The 16,558-nt window shown below is 52.3% G+C and overlaps 2 protein-coding genes across 3 annotated transcripts in view; both read left to right on the forward strand.

Moving 5' to 3' along the window:
* The window catches only part of LOC134568478 (oocyte zinc finger protein XlCOF6.1-like), a 377,963-nt gene that overhangs the window by 155,488 nt on the left and 205,917 nt on the right, over positions 1–16,558 (forward strand). The gene's annotated exons all lie outside the window — the stretch shown is intronic.
* The window catches only part of LOC134568471 (oocyte zinc finger protein XlCOF7.1-like), a 50,616-nt gene continuing 50,328 nt past the window's right edge, over positions 16,271–16,558 (forward strand). For both annotated transcript variants that reach the window (XM_063427081.1, XM_063427080.1), the window contains exon 1: positions 16,271–16,375. The gene's annotated coding sequence lies outside the window, so the exon portion shown is untranslated. The remainder of the gene's footprint in view (positions 16,376–16,558) is intronic.

The following is a 16,558-nucleotide window of genomic DNA, read 5'->3' on the forward strand; positions in this document are numbered from 1 at the left end:
CAGCTCCCTGTGGCGAAACCAGCTTCGCCACTGTGAACTGGAGAGGCCTGGCTGCTAGCCTCCTGCCCGCTGACTATGGCCCCTGGACATATTGCACTTTAGAAACTATATTTGGGCATGTAATAATTTGTATTGCTGCTGCTGGCCCTTTAAAAGCAGCGATGGACATATTGGAACTTTTGGGACTACTGTACCTTTAAGACTGTGGAGCGTAGTACAGTAATCCTGCCTTCAATACTTTCATGTCATGTATGTATTTTTGTATGCAGTTAACCTGGGTTATATATATATATGCAGCCTTCATCTGATTGTTCGGTAGAATCACTCCATTCATTGTATTGAGGAAACTACCGAACAACCAGACCACCCAGGATTAAGTGTGCCTCCAATTACCATTTGCAACAATGTTGCAAACGGGTAATTGGCAATCATGTAATGTGTTCTGTGTCCTCTGGGTGGCCGCCATTCAGGAAACAACCACGTGGCGGCGGCCATCTTAAACTACCGAACAGCGGTGTTTTGCCGTCGAGTGTCTGGAACTAAAATCGGACACTTGACTAGGCAAACACCGCTGAGACCTCCATACTTCCAGAAATTCGTATGGAAACTACCGAATGACCCGCCGTTCGGTAGAAAGAACCCCACAAACAAGGGAATTCATTCAAACCCTCTCCAGGCTCTATAACACAGGCAATTCGCCTGTTTTCATTCCCTTGTTTGTGACCGACCGCAGGGCCAAAATGCATGGAACTGTTTTCGGATACTTTACCCATGCGGTCGGTCAAATCTTTGGAACTTCATATCTCCCGAACCATTCATCCGAATGACCTGATTCTTGGATATGTTGTCCCCCTGAATAAGGGCTATCAGGGGATACCTGTTTTGGAGGTGTAGCATAGGTATTTGGGGTACATCCAGGAATTGGGGAAAAAGGTGTACAGTATAATTGTGTTAAGTGTTAATCTAAGGGGAGGAAATGTGTGGGAGGTACATCCATGTGATTGGTTAATTTCATCCTCCCCCTGGGAGTGTCCTGTATGTACTTGTTGGTAATAAAAGCCAGACTGGGTGTCCCAGTCGAGAGTCTTGCTTAACCCTCAAAGCGATGTGTCGTCTCGGTCTTTGGGGGAATGGGATTGTATGCTGACTGCCAAGAGTGTAAGCCGATGTCTGCTTTTCTTGTTCAGCTGTTCCAGTGTTCGTGTGGTTCCAGTCGGGAGAATGGTGTTTGCAGTAGCTGCCTGTGCATCTGGAAAGGGGATTATCGCCTAAACTGGGTTTTATCCTCTTGTAAGTGAAACGGTCCGTTACACTCCCCCTCTCCCCAGCGGCAGCTTACCCTAACAAGGGGAGACACCAATCTCCCAGACGGCGCAGATGGGACCGTGGTCTCTGTGCCTGACCTACAGGGATGCTGGACCGCCTGTCCAGATCCCCAACTACCCTCACCGGGACAACAGGAGGAGGGGGTAAGTACAAATTCCCCTCCCCAGCTAACTCCTAGCGTGGCACCAGGGTTAACAGAGGCGATGTTAACCCCTACTGACGTCCATGTTCCCTTGGCTACTGAGCTGGACTATGTTCCCAGCACCCCAGCAGAAGAGCTGGCAGCTGGGCAGAGTGCAGTTGGCCTCTGCCCTACCTTTGTCCCTGATCCAGATCCTGATGTCCTACAGGCTATCCCAGCAGAAGAGCTGGCATCAGGGCCGAGCGCCGCTGGCCTCTGCCCTTCCAGTCCCCACAGCATGTTACCACATCACCACAGCAAAATACCTAGGTGCAGTAATTGTGTCTTGTGGGAGGGTCACCCTTGTACCTGTTTGTTGTGGGTGGGCTACTCTGGCATTTGGTTATTGTGGGTTGGTGGATCGACTAACGGAGGCACTGACCGACAGAAGGTCAGGTGCCTGGTTAGCCTTCCCCCCAAAGGGGAGATGTGTTACAAATCGCTATTTGTAACTGGCCCTTCAAATGGAAAATTGCCCTGCTTCCCTGGATTGTGGAGAAGCCTATTTGCCAGCCTCCTGCCTCATGACTATGGCCCCTGGAAGATTGTGCCCCTGAAAACTGATGAACTTTTATTGGGTGTGTATGGCCCTTTAAGAACCGTCTGGGGACATATTGTGACTTTGCTGAACAATACCCCTTTAAGACTATGTCCCCAGACCTGTAAAATAACTTGCCCCTGGCTTTCCCCCACTTGGTTCAGTAAATAGGGCTTACTGAACCAAGTACCACACAGGCGGACCACCCAGAAGTTAAAGTGTGCAGGCAATTTACCTCCCAGGCTGTGAGGTTACTGCAGGTTAATTGCACGTGGCGGCGGCCATCTTTGTTCAGTCGAACGCGGTCAGCGGTGTATGCTAAAGATTCTGTGGAACTGAAATCGGCTACACATTTTACCGAACAACGCTGACCCTTACCTTCTCCTACACTTCGTTTTTCAGCTCCAGAGACTAAGTCCCGTTCGTTTTTCGGCATGAAATTGACCGACCGCACAGCCCAAATCTATGGAACTGTTTTGAGCAGGAAATTGTGCTTGCGGTCGGTCATAAAGGGACCTCCAGCTAACTTTTGATCCGCTGGAGGGATTTGGCTGATTTTTGGAAGTGTTTATGTTTGATGTGTGCTGAGTTCAAATATGTAATTATGGAGACTGGATGTATAGTTTTAAAGTTACAGTGTATATGTGAAAACTGTATTTTTACTGTATGCTATAATTATGTTATGTTTATCTGAGGGGAGACGTGGGGGTGGTACCATGTATGTGATTGGTTAATTTCATCCTCCCCATGGGAGTGTCCTGTGTGTACCTTTTTGTAATAAAAAGCAGGCTGGGTGTCCCAGTCTTCAGTTCTTCTTGACCCTTCAAAACGTAGCCTCGTCTCGTTATTGGAGGGAATTGCTGTATCACACTGGGGATTGCTATGCTCTGCATATTCCCCTGAGCTTAATCACTTAGCTCTTTTAAGAGCTTGTTCCGGATACGCTCTCCTGGAGGAGAGGTCTTCCCCACACGGTCCTGAATGCTGGAGGTTCATTCCAGGGTGGAAGGAAGACAGCGCGGCTCCAGTTAAGCTACGGCGGTTGTGGAGCCTGCGGTGGTTGTGGTGTCGTCTGCAGTGCTTGGAGTCCTCTGAGAGCGCTAGGAGCATCCATCAACGGAGGGTACTCGGTCGGAGTACACGGAGCTCCGTTACAGTGGTGGCAGCGGTGGGATGGCGTCCTAGTGCGAGGAGAAGCAGCTCAGAGACACCGGTAACGTGTGGAGATGTGCAGCGTCCCTATCTTCAGCAACATAATGGAACCAGCAGTGGCTAGAGCAAGCATGGCGTATAGCTACTCCGTACTAGAGTTTGGCACGATGGTAGGGTTGCGCCTGAAGTTTTACGGACCCAATCCAGAGGAGAAATACGTGTGGGACATGGTGACCCGGAACCTACAACACAGGGCGTTGAGGGAAGGCCAGTGGGCACGTTGGGAGAAACTCCAGCCACAGGTAGAGTGGGACGAGGAAGAAACCGAAGTGGCCGTTGGAGATGGGACCGAGGTCTCTCTACCGGCCCTACAGGGATGCTGGGCACCCGGCCCAGATCCCCAGCGGCAGTATGTTTTACAGGGAGGGGAGACAGTTGGTCTCACTCCCCAGCGGCAGTGTGTGTTACAGGGAGCTGAAGGTGTCGTCCTTCCCCCCCCCACAGCGGCAGTGTGTAACCCAGGGGGCCGAAGGTGTCGTCCTCCCCCCCAGCGGCAGTGTGTACCCCAGGGGGCCGAAGGTGTCGTCCTCCCCCCCCCAGCGGCAGTGTGTACCCCAGGGGGCCGAAGGTGTCGTCCTTCCCCCCCAGCGGCAGTGTGTACCCCAGGGGGCCGAAGGTGTCGTCCTTCCCCCCCCAGCGGCAGTGTGAACCCCAGGGAGCTGAAGGTGTCGTCCTTCCCCCACAGCGGCAGTGTGAGTTACAGGGGGCCGAAGGTGTCGACCTTCCCACCCAGCAGCAGTGTGTCCTACAGAGAGCAGAGACAGTTGGTCCCTCTCTCCAGCAGCAGGACAATGTTACGGGAGTGGAGACAGGCGGTCTCCCTCTCCAGCGGTAGCCTGTGTTTCAGGGAGAGGAGCACAGCTCCCCCTCTCCCCAGCGGCAGCTTACCCTAACAAGGGGAGACACCAATCTCCCAGACGGCGCAGATGGGACCGTGGTCTCTGTGCCTGACCTACAGGGATGCTGGACCGCCTGTCCAGATCCCCAACTACCCTCACCGGGACAACAGGAGGAGGGGGTAAGTACAAATTCCCCTCCCCAGCTAACTCCTAGCGTGGCACCAGGGTTAACAGAGGCGATGTTAACCCCTACTGACGTCCATGTTCCCTTGGCTACTGAGCTGGACTATGTTCCCAGCACCCCAGCAGAAGAGCTGGCAGCTGGGCAGAGTGCAGTTGGCCTCTGCCCTACCTTTGTCCCTGATCCAGATCCTGATGTCCTACAGGCTATCCCAGCAGAAGAGCTGGCATCAGGGCCGAGCGCCGCTGGCCTCTTCCCTTCCAGTCCCCACAGCATGTTACCACATCACCACAGCAAAATACCTAGGTGCAGTAATTGTGTCTTGTGGGAGGGTCACCCTTGTACCTGTTTGTTGTGGGTGGGCTACTCTGGCATTTGGTTATTGTGGGTTGGTGGATCGACTAACGGAGGCACTGACCGACAGAAGGTCAGGTGCCTGGTTAGCCTTCCCCCCAAAGGGGAGATGTGTTACAAATCGCTATTTGTAACTGGCCCTTCAAATGGAAAATTGCCCTGCTTCCCTGGATTGTGGAGAAGCCTATTTGCCAGCCTCCTGCCTCATGACTATGGCCCCTGGAAGATTGTGCCCCTGAAAACTGATGAACTTTTATTGGGTGTGTATGGCCCTTTAAGAACCGTCTGGGGACATATTGTGACTTTGCTGAACAATACCCCTTTAAGACTATGTCCCCAGACCTGTAAAATAACTTGCCCCTGGCTTTCCCCCACTTGGTTCAGTAAATAGGGCTTACTGAACCAAGTACCACACAGGCGGACCACCCAGAAGTTAAAGTGTGCAGGCAATTTACCTCCCAGGCTGTGAGGTTACTGCAGGTTAATTGCACGTGGCGGCGGCCATCTTTGTTCAGTCGAACGCGGTCAGCGGTGTATGCTAAAGATTCTGTGGAACTGAAATCGGCTACACATTTTACCGAACACCGCTGACCCTTACCGTCTCCTACACTTCGTTTTTCAGCTCCAGAGACTAAGTCCCGTTCGAAATGGGACTTAGTCGTTTTTCCGCATGAAATTGACCGACCGCACAGCCCAAATCTATGGAACTGTTTTGGGCAGGAAATTGTGCTTGCGGTCGGTCATAAAGGGACCTCCAGCTAACTTTTGATCCACTGGAGGGATTTGGCTGATTTTTGGAAGTATTTATGTTTGATGTATGCTGAGTTCAAATATGCAATTTGTATGGAGATGAATGTATAGTTTTAAAGTTACAGTGTATGTGTGAAAACTGTATTTTTACTGTATGCTATAATTATGTTATATGTTTATCTGAGGGGAGGAGACGTGGGGGTGCTACCATGTATGTGATTGGTTAATTTCATCCTCCCCCTGGGAGTGTCCTGTGTGTACCTTTTTGTAATAAAAAGCAGGCTGGGTGACCCAGTCCTCAGTTCTTCGTGACCCTTCAAAACGTAGCCTCGTCTCGTTATTGGAGGGAATTGCTGTATCACACTGGGGATTGCTATGCTCTGCATATTCCCCTGAGCTTCAAATCACTTAGCTCTTTTAAGAGCTTGTTCCTGTTACGCTCTCCTGGAGGAGAGGTCTTCCCCACATGGTCCTGGAGGACAGAAGCCGATCCAGGGTGGAAGGAAGACGGCGCGGCTCCAGTTAAGCTACGGCGGTTGTGGAGCCTGCGGTGGTTGTGGTGTCCTCTGCAGTGCTTGGAGTCCTCTGAGAGCGCTAGGAGCATCCATCAACGGAGGGTACTCGGTTGGAGTACACGGAGCTCCGTTACAAGGGGGACATGGAGGGAGAGAGGGGGACATGGAGGGAGAGAGGGGGACATGGAGGGAGAGAGGGGGACATGGAGGGAGAGAGGGGATATAGAGAGGGACATATATATATAGAGAGGGAGAGAGATGGAAAGAGAGAGGGGGGGACATGGAGAGGGAGAGAGGGGGGGACATGGAGAGGGAGAGAGGGGGGGACATGGAGAGAGAGAGGGGACACATGGAGAGAGAGAGAGGGGACACATGGAGAGAGAGAGAGGGGACACATGGAGAGAGAGAGAGGGGGACACATGGAGAGAGAGAGGGGGACACATGGAGAGAGAGAGGGGGACACATGGAGAGAGAGAGAGAGGGACACATGGAGAGAGAGAGAGAGGGGGGACACATGGAGAGAGAGAGAGAGGGGGGACACATGGAGAGAGAGAGAGAGAGGGGGGACATGGAGAGAGAGAGAGAGAGGGGGGACATGGAGAGAGAGAGAGAGAGGGGGGACATGGAGAGAGAGAGAGAGAGGGGGGACATGGAGAGAAAGAGAGAGAGGGGGGACATGGAGAGAAAGAGAGGGGAACACGGAGAGAGGGGAACACGGAGAGAAAGAGAGAGGGGGGAAATGGAGAGAAAGAGAGAGGGGGGAAATGGAGAGAAAGAGAGAGAGGGGGGAAATGGAGAGAAAGAGAGAGAGAGGGGGGAAATGGAGAGAAAGAGAGAGAGGGGGGAAATGGAGAGAAAGAGAGAGAGGGGGGAAATGGAGAGAAAGAGAGAGAGGGGGAAATGGAGAGAAAGAGAGAGAGGGGGGAAATGGAGAGAAAGAGAGAGAGAGAGAGAGAGGGGGGAAATGGAGAGAGAGAGAGGGGGAAATGGAGAGAGAGAGAGAGGGGGGGGAAATGGGGAGAGAGAGAGAGGGAAATGGAGAGAGAGAGAGAGAGAGAGGGGGAAATGGAGAGAGAGAGAGAGAGGGGGGGAAATGGAGAGAGAGAGAGGGGGGGAAATGGAGAGAGAGAGAGAGGGGGGGAAATGAAGAGAGAGAGAGAGGGGTGTGAAATGGAGAGAAAGAGAGAGGGGGGGGACATGGAGAGAAAGAGAGAGGGGGGGACATGGAGAGAAAGAGAGAGGGGGGGACATGGAGAGAAAGAGAGAGGGGGGGGACATGGAGAGAAAGAGAGAGGGGGGGACATGGAGAGAAAGAGAGAGGGGGGGACATGGAGAGAAAGAGAGAGGGGGGGACATGGAGAGAAAGAGAGAGGGGGGGACATGGAGAGAAAGAGAGAGGGGGGGACATGGAGAGAAAGAGAGAGGGGGGGACATGGAGAGAAAGAGAGAGGGGGGGACATGGAGAGAAAGAGAGAGGGGGGGACATGGAGAGAAAGAGAGAGGGGGGGACATGGAGAGGGAGAGAGGGGGGACATGGAGAGGGAGAGAGGGGGGACATGGGGAGGGAGAGAGGGGGGACATGGGGAGGGAGAGAGGGGGGCATGGAGAGGGAGAGAGGGGGGTCATGGAGAGGGAGAGAGGGGTGGCATGGAGAGGGAGAGAGAGGGGCATGGAGAGGGAGAGAGAGGGGGGGCATGGAGAGGGAGGGAGAGGGAGAGAGAGGGGGGGCCTTGGAGAGGGAGAGAGGGGGGCCTTGGAGAGGGAGAGAGGGGGAGGGAGGGGGGCATGGAGAGGGAGGGGGGGCATGGAGAGGGAGAGGAGAGGGGGGACATGGAGAGATAGAGGGGGGGGACATGGAGAGATAGAGGGGGGGACATGGAGAGGGAGAGAGGTGGAACATGGGGAGGGAGAGAGGGGGAGGGAGAGAGGGGGAACATGGGGAGGGAGAGAGGGGGAGGGAGAGAGGGGGAACATGGGGAGGGAGAGAGGGGGGGCATGGAGTGGGAGGGAGAGAGAGGGGCATGGAGAGGGAGAGAGAGGGGGGCATGGAGAGGGAGAGAGAGGGGGGCATAGAGAGGGAGAGAGAGGGGGGCATAGAGAGGGAGAGAGAGGGGGGCATAGAGAGGGAGAGAGGGGGGCCTTGGAGAGGGAGAGAGGGGGGCCTTGGAGAGGGAGAGAGGGGGGCCTTGGAGAGGGAGAGAGGGGGGCCTTGGAGAGGGAGAGAGGGGGGCCTTGGAGAGGGAGAGAGGGGGGCCTTGGAGAGGGAGAGAGGGGGGCCTTGGAGAGGGAGAGAGGGGGGCCTTGGAGAGGGAGAGAGGGGGGCATGGAGAGGGAGAGAGGGGGGCATGGGGAGAGGGGGGAGGGAGAGAGGGGGAGGGGGGCATGGAGAGGGAGAGAGAGGGGGCATGGAGAGGGAGAGAGGGGGGCATGGAGAGGGAGAGAGGGGGGGCATGGAGAGGGAGAGAGAGGGGGGGCATGGAGAGGGAGAGAGAGGGGGGGCATGGAGAGGGAGAGAGAGGGGGGCATGGAGAGGGAGAGAGAGGGGGGAACATGGAGAGAGAGAGAGAGAGAGGAGGAGAGGGGGGAAATGGAGAGAGAGAGAGGAGGAGAGGGGGGAAATGGAGAGAGAGAGAGGAGGAGAGGGGGAAATGGAGAGAGAGAGAGGAGGAGAGGGGGAAATGGAGAGAGAGAGAGGAGGAGAGGGGGAAATGGAGAGAGAGAGAGAGGAGGAGAGGGGGAAATGGAGAGAGAGAGAGAGGAGGAGAGGGGGAAATGGAGAGAGAGAGAGAGGAGGAGAGGGGGAAATGGAGAGAGAGAGAGAGGAGGAGAGGGGGAAATGGAGAGAGAGAGGAGGAGAGGGGGAAATGGAGAGAGAGAGAGAGGAGGAGAGGGGGAAATGGAGAGAGAGAGGAGGAGAGGGGGAAATGGAGAGAGAGAGAGAGGAGGAGAGGGGGGAATGGAGAGAGAGGAGGAGAGGGGGAATATGGAGAGAAGAGGAGGAGAGGGGGAATATAGAGAGAAGAGGAGGAGAGGGGGAATATGGAGAGAAGAGGAGGAGAGGGGGAATATGGAGAAAAGAGGAGGAGAGGGGGAATATGGAGAGAAGAGGAGGAGAGGGGGAATATGGAGAGAAGAGGAGGAGAGGGGGGATATGGAGAGAGGAGGAGGAGGAGAGGGGGGATATGGAGAGAGGAGGAGGAGGAGAGGGGGGATATGGAGAGAGGAGGAGGAGGAGAGGGGGGATATGGAGAGAGGAGGAGGAGGAGAGGGGGATATGGAGAGAGGAGGAGGAGGAGAGGGGGATATGGAGAGAGGAGGAGAGGGGGGATATGGAGAGAGGAGGAGGAGGAGAGGGGGGATATGGAGAGAGGAGGAGGAGGAGGAGGAGGAGGAGAGGGGGGATATGGAGAGAGGAGGAGAGGGGGGATATGGAGAGAGGAGGAGAGGGGCGATATGGAGAGAGGGGGAATATGGAGAGAGGAGGAGGAGAGGGGGAATATGGAGAGAGGAGGAGGAGAGGGGGAATATGGAGCGAGGAGGAGGAGAGGGGGAATATGGAGAGGGAGAGGGGGAATATGGAGAGGAGGAGGAGGAGAGGGGGAATATGGAGAGAGGAGGAGGAGAGGGGGAATATGGAGAGGGAGAGGAGGAGAGGGGGAATATGGAGAGGAGGAGGAGGAGAGGGAGAATATGGAGAGGAGGAGGAGGAGAGGGAGAATATGGAGAGGAGGAGGAGGAGAGGGGGAATATGGAGAGGAGGAGGAGGAGAGGGGGAATATGGAGAGGAGGAGGAGGAGAGGGGGAATATGGAGAGGAGGAGGAGGAGAGGGTGAATATGGAGAGAGGAGGCGGAGAGGGGGAATATGGAGAGGGAGAGGGGGAATATGGAGTGGAGAGGAGGAATATGGAGAGAGAGAAGTAGAGTGGTGTAACAGATCACCTGGCACCCCGACTGGGCACCTCTGTTGAAGGATGCTCCTGGCTCCAAGCACTCCAGCAGACACCTCCAGGATCCAGTGGCAAGGTTAATTTTGTCACATCTCTACCCTTTCCCACCAAGACTGACAAGGTACCCGATGTCCTGTTGGTCAGTGCCTTGGTTAGTCAAGCAACCCACCCCAACAAATAATCCGCAGAGTAGCCCACCCACAATACTTGGTTAATGCATGTTACAAAATGCCTTTTGTAACTGGCCCTTTAAAAGACAAATTGCCCTGCTTCCCTGGGTTGTGGAGAAGCCTATTTGCCGGCCTCCTTCCTCATGACTATGGCCCTTGGAAGATTGTGCCCCTGAAAACTTATGGACTTTTATTAGGTGTGTATGGCCCTTTAAGAACCATCTGGGGACATATTGTGACTTTGGTGAACAATGCTCCTTTAAGACTATGTCCCCAGACCTGTAAAATAACTTGTTCCTTGCTATTTCCCTCTTGGGTCAGTAAATGGGGCTTACTGAACCAAGTACCACCCAGGCAGACCTCCCAGAAGTGGAAGTGTGCAGACAATTTACCTCCCAGGCTGTGAGGTTACTGCAGGTTAATTGCCGAACGCTGGGTGGCCGCCATTCGACAGACAAACACGTGGTGGCGGCCATCTTTGTTGATTTGAACGAGGTCAGCGGTGTGTGTAGGCAAATTCATGGCTCTGAAATCGGCTACACATTTCACCAAACACCGCTGACCCTTACCTTCTCTCATACTGAACTTTCAGCTGCAGAGACTAAGTCCCTTTCGAAGATTCGAACGCTCGTTCGAATGGGACTTAGTCGTTTTTCTGCATGAAATTGACCGACCGCACAGCCCAAATCTATGGAACTGTTTTGGGCAGGAAAATGTGCCTGCGGTCGGTCATAAAGGACTTCCACTTAAAGGGAGTCTCCAGTGCCAGGAAAACAATCCCCAGTTGCTGAAGGGGTAAAAACCCCTTCAGTGACTTACCTCAGGCAGCGACATGTCCCACGTCGCTGCCTGCTCCTCCCCCGCCGCTCCTCCTCTGCATTGCGTCGGCCGGTGGGCGAGACTGATCCTGCCCACCGGCCGAGGAGACCTAATGCGCGCGCATGCGCATTAGCGCACCCCATAGGAAAGCATTGAAAACGATTTTCAATGCTTTCCTATGGGGATTTGAGCGATGCTGGAGGTCTTCACACAGCGTGAGGACGTCCAGCGACGCTCTAACACAGATAATCTGTGTTATAGAGCAGGAAGTGCCCTCTAGTGGCTGTCTAATAGACAGCCACTAGGGGAGGACTTAACCCTGCAAGGTAATTATTGCAGTTTATAAAAAACTGCAATAATTACAGTTGCAGGGTTAAGGGTAGTGGGAGTTGGCACCCAGACCACTCCAATGGGCAGAAGTGGTCTGGGTGCCTACAGTGTCCCTTTAACTTTTTATCCACTGGAGGGATTTGTATGATTTTTGAGAGTGTTTATGTTTGAAGTATGCGTTCAAATATGTAATTTTTATGGATATTGAATGTATGGTTTTAAAGTTACAGTGTATGTGTAAAAACTGTATTTTTACTGTCTGTGATAATTATGTTAAACCATAATTATATCACAGACAGAGGGGAGGATTTTGTGTGTAATTACTGGGAGTGTTTTCAATGATGTACGTGTATGATTGGTTGTTTTGTAACACCCTGTGGGTGGTCCTATCCAAGAGAAACCTGCATAAAAGATAAAAGAAGGTTCTTTTGTGTGCCAATAAACAGAATGACTTGCAGCCTTGACTCATGTTTGTAGGGGACAGCTATAATCACTACAGGGATTGCTATTCTCTTCATACTCCCTTAGCTACTGAGCTCTTGTTCCTGATCCTGCTTCGCTCTACAGAAGGAAGAGGTTCCCCTACTGGAACCTAGGGCCTGGTCGTAGGCCCAGGGCGCAGAACAGACGGCGAGATACCAGCCCAGCAGCGGTGGTTCGTGGAGTCTGCAGTACTTATGGTGGCTACGCAGTAGTTATGGTGTCTACGGTGCTGATGGTCCTTTGGTGAGCGCTAGGAGCATCCTTTTCTACGGTCCAACTTTCAGCCAGCCTGGAGGCAACCGTAACACTGCACCTGGGGAACCTGGTAGCCTGTCCTGTGAGGTCACTAGGGCTAGGTTGGGTGCTGGTACTCCCGACCGGTGGGTTGCTTTGTGGGCTGAGACCAGCGGTACTCTGCACTGGTGTCAGTGCTTTTCGGGAGCGCCGGTCTTTCTGTATTTTGTTATCAATGTATTTGGTATTTTTAAGACGAATGTATGTTTTGTGCGGCGTTCGGTTATTTATGCTGGGATCTGAGCGGTACTTTCACAAAGTGTGCACTCAGACCCCAGCTATCTACCGAACGGTCATAATCACACGAATAATGTTAAAGCTATGGATTTTTGTGTAAAAAGCCGGTTCTGCTGTACAGAGGGATAATCCACTTAACAGGATATTCTAGTGGGAGTATCCCTCTCGTACAGCAGTGCATGGTGGAAGAAATGTCCTGTATATTCAGTTTCCCATGTGGTCCCCTACTGTATAACCCCTTTAAAGTGATTAAGGAAACCCCTTGCATGGGAAACCACATAAATACTGGAACTGTGAATAAAATCGTCAGTTGACTCCCAGAACTGTGTTTCGTTCGGTTACTGGGGGATTTGGGATATTGCCTTCATTTCCAGTGCTTCACATGGATTACTTTCTGTACCAGCGGAGATATTGGGATTTAATATTGCAGCTCCGCTACAATTTGTGGCAAGCGACGGGATCCAACCTTACAGCCGAAAAGCGGTGTTCGGGTAATTGAAACTGCCGAACAGGAAAGTGAATGGAAATTCGTATGCAACAAAGAACCGAACACAGAGGTGAATGGAGACAAATGAAACTGCATTGAAATGGCAGACGTTGAAGGAACTATTGGAAGCCAGGGGTAAGATAGCCAGCAATAAGTCAAAAGCTGCGCTTATTGCTGAATTGATGGAGGGAGACAGTGCTCTAAGCGTTACACCCCCCCAGCCATGGAAGAGACCCCATTCCAGAAAGAAATGAGAGCCAGGATGGAATTCCTACTCCAGCCAGTACCGCTGGAAATGCTGACGGTACTAATGGCGGTTGTGCAGGAGTATGTGATGGCACACAGACCGCAGGACTCGCCCTCCAGAGCAGAATCTACTGCTGCTTCAATCATCAGCCAGGTAAAGCCCAAGATACCACATCATGCTTTTAAAATGTTTTGCGAAGACAAAGATGAGATTGATGGGTATCTACAGGATTTTGAGAGACTATGTGACCTGCATGATCTGGAGCAGGCAGTGTGGGTACATTTACTGGCAGGCAAATTATCAGGTCGGCAGCCGAAGCAAAAATTATGCCAGGGTATAACAGGCTATACTAGAGAGATATGCCATTACCCTGGAGGCATACCGGCGCAAGTTTCGAGGGTTGCGCAAACTGGATAAAGACTCCCACATAGATTGGGCTCACAAACTGGATCAAGCCTCCCAGGGGTGGATACAAGCTACCCAAGCTACCACCATGGAGGAGTTACGTCAATTGCTATTGTTAGAGCAATTTTACAATGGCCTGACACCAGAGGCACACGAATAGGTGAGAGACAGAAAACCCCTCACTCTAACAGAAGCGGCACGACTGGCGGACCAGCACTATGACGCCAGGAGCCATTATGGTAACCTCAATCGAGGGTATCCTCGACCTGCCACCCAACCTCCTACAGCTACCACTACTGCACCCACAGCAACCCCATTCAGGCTAGCAACTGGGGGGCAAACTCCACCCTCCCGATTTAATGGCCGATCTAACATCCAGTGCCATACCTGCAAACAATGGGGCCACATGGCGAGAGAATGTACATAGAACCGGAGCCGTCAAGCATGGAGCCAAGTACGACCGAACCCAACACCACGAGTGTTACAAATTGCTATTTGTAACTGGCCCTTTAAATGATAAACTGCCATTTATCACTGGGCATTGGAGAAGCCTGTTTGCCAGCCTCCTTCCTCATGACTATGGCCCCTGGAAGATTGTGCCCCTGAAAACGTATTAACTTTTATTGGGTGTGTATGGCCCTTTAAGAACCGTCTGGAGACATATTGTGACTTTGGTGGACCATGCCCCTTTAAGACTATGTCCCCAGACCTTTAAAATAACTTGTTCCTGGCTTTCTCCCTCTTGGTTCAGTAAATAGGGCTTACTGAACCAAGTACCACACAGGCGGACCACCCAGAAGTGGAAGTGTGCAGGCAATTTACCTCCCAGGCTGTGAGGTTACTGCAGGTTAATTGCCGAGCGCTGGGTGGCCGCCATTCGACAGTCGAACACGTGGCGGCGGACATCTTTTGTTCATTCGAACGCAGTCAGCGGTGTATGCTTAAGATTCTGTGGAACTAAAATCGGATGCGCAAATACATGAACACCGCTGACCCTTACCTTCTTCCATAATGAACTTGCAGCTCCAGAGACTAAGTCCCGTTCGAAGATGGGACTTAGTCGTTTTTCTGCATGAAATTGACCAACCGCACAGCCCAAATCTATGGAACTGTTTTGGGCAGGAAATTGTGCTTGCGGTCGGTCATAAAGGACGTCCACTTAACTTTTGATCCGCTGGAGGGATTTGGCTGATTTTTGGAAGTGTTTATGTTTCATGTATGCTGAGTCTAAATATGTAATTTTTTATGGAGATTGACTGTATGGTTTTAAAGTTACAGTGTATGTGTAAAAACTGTATTTTTACTGTCTGTAATAATTATGTTAACTGCTTATCTGAGGGGAGGGGATGTGTGGGTTGTACTGTTATTTGATTGGTTATTTTATGCCTCCCCCTGGGTGTGTTCTTTATGTGCACAACCGTAATAAAAACCAGGCTGGGTGTGCCAGCACCTCAGACCTCTTCTGACCCTCAATACGTAGCCTTGTCTCGTTATTGGAGGGAATTGCTATATCACACTGGGGATTGCTATGCTCTGCAAATTCCCCTGAGCTTCAAATCACTTAGCTCTTTTAAGAGCTTGTTCCGGATACGCTCTCCTGGAGGAGAGGTCTTCTCCACACGGTCCTGGAGGACAGAAGCCGATCCAGGGTGGAAGGAAGACGGCGAGGCTCCAGTTAAGCTTCGGCGGTTGTGGAGTCTGCGGTGGCTGTGGTGTCCGGTGCGGTGCTTGTGGTCCTCGGCGCATGGGGAACCACATAAATACTGGAGCTGTGAAAAAAATTGTCAGTTGACTCCCAGAACTGTGTTTCGTTCGGTTACTGGGGGATTTGGGATATTGCCTTCATTTCCAGCGCTTCACTTGGATTACTTTCTGTACCAGCGGAGATATTGGGATTTAATATTGCAGCTCCGCTACAGGTACAGAGACCACGGTCCCATCTGTATAATTTGGGAGCTCAGTATCTTTATCCTTTTGTGGGATAAGCCGCCACTGGGGAGAGGGGGTAACAGGCTCCTCTCCCTGAAACACTCTCTGCCGCTGGGGAGGGAGACCGACTGTCTCCACTCCCAATAAATTGTCCTGCTGCTGGGGAAAGAGACTGTTTGTTTGTCTCTGCTCCTTGTAGGACACTCTGCCGCTGGGGAGGGAGGATGCTGCTTTCCTCTCCGTGCCAAGTACCCTGCTGCTGGGGAGGGAGGACACTTCTCTCTCTCCACTCCTTGCAAGGTACACTGCCGCTGGGGAGGGAAGACGATACTCTCCACTCCCTGCAATTCACTCTGCCGCTGGGTAGCAAGACCGACTGTTCCTACTCCCTGTAACTCACCCTGCCGCTGGGGAGGAAGGACGCTGGAGAGGGGGGGAGAGGGGGGAGAGGGGGGAGAGGGCGAGGAGGGGGAGAGAGGAGGGAGACGGGGGGGAAAAGGGGGGAAACATGGAGAGGGGGGGAGAGGGGGGAAACCTCGAGAGGGGGGAAACCTGGAGAGGGTGTGGAGTGGGGGAACATGGAGAGGGTGGGGAGTGGGGGAACATGGAGAGGGTAGGGAGTGGGGGAACATGGAGAGAGGACAACATGATCATGTGGCAGACCTAAGAAATGGAATTTGTATGTTGTATGAATTGAACCCAGCAGCATAGCTTATATGCATGTTTAGTTGGAGTGTAGCCCTCTTGTTTTAATTTTATATATAGATAGATATACAAATCCATGTTGGTTTGCACTCCAAGGAAATATATAATACTAATTGCCCGGTGTTTGTCTAGCAAAAGATACAAAAATTGGGATTGAGACTGTGCGGCCATTATGGTCCACGAGTACGCGCTAGCCCCAAAGCCAAAGGGGGCCAGAGCGTTTGCGTTCCAGAAAATACATATTTGTTCTTTTTTCTATAGACCCCAACCTGTGCAGTGATCCGTGGCTGTGGAATAGAACTACTATGTTTAGTCAGATGAGCCGCAAATAAGCCCTCTTTGGCTTTGGGGCTTGCGCGTTCTCAAGGACCCCAATTGTCGCTGGATCTCCATCCCAGCTGCTGCACAGTGCACACTGCTGAGGGGTAAGGACATTATTTTATTGCTACACAAGGTATAAATTGTATTTCAGTTATATGACACAGCTCATTTGTCCTGATGAAAGTCCGCTTGGTGGGGCTGAAACGTCCACCATATTTTAGCATGATTTAATAAAAGATACGTATTTTTTTACAAAGCCCTGCGAGTGCGGTCATTTTTCTATATTT

Source organism: Pelobates fuscus, chromosome 7 (genome assembly GCF_036172605.1).
Source record: "Pelobates fuscus isolate aPelFus1 chromosome 7, aPelFus1.pri, whole genome shotgun sequence".
NCBI classification, from domain to species: Eukaryota; Metazoa; Chordata; class Amphibia; order Anura; family Pelobatidae; genus Pelobates; species Pelobates fuscus.